Source organism: Phocoena phocoena, chromosome 10 (genome assembly GCF_963924675.1).
Source record: "Phocoena phocoena chromosome 10, mPhoPho1.1, whole genome shotgun sequence".
Classification (NCBI taxonomy): Eukaryota; Metazoa; Chordata; class Mammalia; order Artiodactyla; family Phocoenidae; genus Phocoena; species Phocoena phocoena.
The window spans coordinates 82,885,158-82,889,225 of NC_089228.1; positions in this window are offsets into that span (position 1 = coordinate 82,885,158).

Consider the following 4,068-nt stretch of genomic DNA (forward strand, 5'->3'; position numbering starts at 1 on the left):
TGACAAAACTAGGTAATGTACTGTTTAGGGATATCTACATGTGTAAAACAATTACAAAGAAAAGCTAATGACTATCACAGAAAAGCACATTGAAGCTTACCTCTAGAGGAGAGAGGGAGTGATACATCCGTTAGGGGCACACAGTGAAAGATGATGGAAATCTGATTTCCTAGAATGAGAGATGAGTGCAAATGTCTACTTTATTATCTTCTTCTTATTTTAAAACATATACATGCATTATATGTACTCCTTCTAACAGATGATATATTTTGGTATACTTCACAGTCTTTGGGAGGAAGGAAAAGAAATGTAGCAATCAAGTACAAACAAGATTTCCAGTCATGGGAGCAGAGAAATGGAGGGAGGGGTTGGCTAAGCAAAAATCCTTGAAAGACTTATGGTATCAAGGAATTATTTTTTTAAATGAGGGCTATTATAATATGTGTGTATGCTTATGAGACTAAGTCAGTGAAAAGGTAAAAAGTGATGATACAGGAGGTGGGACATCACAGAGGCATAGTCTTCGAGAAAACAGAAGGGATGGGATCTGGCCTTGTTAGTGAAGGTGCCAATGAGGCTCACTGGACAGGAGGGAAGTCTAGGTGGTTCTGCCACAGTAGAATTTGCTGGAAATATGATGTCTAGAGTTTCCTGGAAATCTGCCCTCTGGAACTTCCCAGAAATCCACCCTCTTGGGTGCAGGAGAAAGCTGTTCACACCAGGGTGAACAATACAAAATCTCCCGAGGGGTTGCTGCTGGCGCTGTTTGTTGATGACCACCATGCATGGCAGAAGCTGGATGGTAGGGAGATTTCCTGTGCTTCAGGAGCTGGTGCTGGAAAAGCCGGGCGCTAGCTTTAGGAGCCTGGCAAGGAGCATACCAGAACCAGGAAGCAAAAATCGTTTTCCCTGTAATGACTCTCTAGTGCCCTCTAGTGACAAAGCTCAGTGCCTGCTGGCAAAGGAAAAATATTTAAATGGCTCAGGTGCATTTCGGAGCCGAGAAACAATAAATACATAACCAATCCCATGGGGAAAGAGTAATCAGGATGACAATATCTGAACCTTCCATCAAACTTCCCATCACTCAAAGTGGGGTGGAGATCATATATTTCTTCGTGTGATGCAATAGGTACACAGCAGCACTTATGGAATATTTCTTGCCTTAAAAAATGGGACTCGAGGGACTTCCCTGGTGGTCCAGTTGTTAAGAATCTGCCTTCCAATGCAGGGGACTCGGGTTCGATCCCTGGTTGGGGAACTAAGATCCCACATGCTGCACGGCAACTAAGACTGGGTGCCGCTACTACTGAACCCAGGCCCGTGAGTCACAACTAGAGAGAAGACCGCGCACCGCAACGAAAGATCCCACGTGCCGCAACTAAGACGGAGCGCAGCCAAATAAATAAATAAAGAAATATGGCACCCAAATCTGATAAAGCCTCTAGACCTAACTACCAGTTACAAGAAATACAGGGGATAGAGAAACAAGTTAATTGACACTATGAGGAAACCAGGCAAATCCAAAATGTAGAACATTTTACAGGATAAATGAACAGTTTTCTCCAACATATTAATAGTATAAAACTAAAGGGAGGGTGGATTGCTATAGATAAGAAAAGGATTAAAAGACATAATAATAAAATGCAATGTATTGTCAAAGTATAATTTTCAAAAACTTAAAAACAGTGGTCTTCAAAATGTTCATTGCAGCTCTATTTACAATAGCCAGGACATGGAAACAACCTAAGCGCCCATCATCGGATGAATGGATAAAGAAGATGTGGCACATATACACAATGGAATATTACTCAGCCTTAAAAAGAAATGAAATTGAGCTATTTGTAATGAGATGGATAGACCTAGAATCTGTCATACAGAGTGAAGTAAGTCAGAAAGACAAAGACAAATACCGTATGCTAACACATATATATGGAATTTAAGGGAAAAAAATGTCATGAAGAACCTAGGGGTAAGATAGGAATAAAGACGCAGACCTACTGGAGAACGGACTTAAGGATATGGGGAGGGGGAAGGGTGAGTTTTGACAGGGCGAGAGAGAGTCATGGACATATACACACTAACAAACGTAGTAAGGTAGATAGCTGGGGGGAAGCAGCCGCAAGGCACAGGGATATTAGCTCGGTGCTTTGTGACAGCCTGGAAGGGTGGGATGGGGAGAGTGGGAGGGAGGGAGACGCAAGAGGGAAGACATATGGGAACATATGTATATGTATAGCTGATTCACTTTGTTGTAAAGCAGAAACTAACACACCATTGTAAAGCAATTATACCCCAATAAAGATGTTTAAAAAAAAAAAAAAAAAAAAAAAAAAAAAAAAAAAAACAGTGGTCTTAGACAAATATAAAGAGCATTTATCAAGGAAGTATTAACAAGGGGACCAGTAAAAAAGAACTATTTCAAAGAGATTAAAAAAAACTTAATATACATGGGCACTGGACATACATCTTTTATATCTCTACTGACTAATATTCATGTACATTGTTATTGACCAAGAATCATTTGTATCTATATTATTTTTCTATAAATTCACATCTACCCTTAAAGAATATGCTAAATACCCTAAAATAATAAGTCAAAGTAAAACCTCCCTAGAGAATGAGATAATTCTTTCATGGGCCTGTTGGAAAATGCTCCAGTGTTACACAGAAAGGACACACAGTCATCATTTTGTCTATGTCCAAGTTTGGGATTTTCTTTTTCTTAATAGTATGGACTTTGTTTGCATCTGGATTCATACAACTCAAATGCAAAAAGACATCTTTAAGAAAATCAAGGAATTTGAATATGGTCTGGGTACTAAATGATATTATGAAAATATTGAATAATTAAATGAATAATTTTGCTTGGTGCAGTAATGGCTTTTTGGTTATGTAAGCAAAGTCCCTATCTGTTAGAAAAGCATGTGGAAGTATTTACAAGTAAAGTAAAACATGTCTGTGATTTGCTTTAAAATACTCCAGTTAAAAAAGAAAGTGGGGGGAGGGAATAGGTGAAACAAAACAACATGTTAATAACTGTTGAGGCCAAGTGGTTCACGATATTTTCTCTACTTTTGTGTAGGTTTGAAAAATTCCATAATAATTTTTAAAAATGTAATGATAGTATTCTGCTTCACACTCTGGGGTACCTGCACCTTCACCACATAAGGTTTAGAATTCTTAGTTTTAAAGTTAAAAGTTGAATTTCTCATTGTTTACTATACAGCATATTTTCACTAACTTTTGAACAAAAAGACGTTTATATAAACATCCCTAAAGTTGGAATATAAAGTATTTTAAAGAATAACTCAAGTCGTATAAGAGATTGGCTCAGCTTATGCCTTCTTTCTGTTTAAAACCCGGCAGTCAATGCTGTTAGCATTCAAAATGCCTTTCTTTTTCCTTTTGAAAGGGACGGTGAAGCCTGTTATTTTTTTAGCCCATAGCCAGGTCTTAGCACAAAAGCAGTCGGTTCTTAGTAGCATACATTTATTTCTTTGTTAAACCTTTGCTAGAAAACAGACATATAGGCTTAAAACCAATTTAGCTCATGTAACTTTTAGCTTTTCCTTTAGAGACAGTCATTTATTCTGGCCCTGATAACGAGGTATCCTTCATATGAAAGATTCAAACAAATTCTTTGCCTCTTTACCAGTGGGAGCTTCAAATTTTTAAGTATTTTTGTTTAGAGGCCTCTTTCCAAGCATTCTAACATTCTTCAGACCTTGAGATTTCTGAAAGCCATATTTTAACTCAATAAATATGGTAAATAGTAGGAACATACCTAACTAAATTTTCTTGCTTGATTTAAGATTCTCATTTCAAATGCAAGTAATTATATCCTTTGGGCTAGTCAATACTTATAGACAGTTTCAAAGGTTTTACATGTATTATCTCATTTAGGCCTCACAATGATTCTATGAAGTGGATATAATTATTATCTCTTATTTTTCAGAGAAAGAACCTGTGGCACATAGAGGCTGAGCAACTCCGCAGAATCACAAAGAAAGTGGCAGAGAGGAGGATCCCAGCCCATGCAGAGCCAAGCAGAGACTTGACTTGACT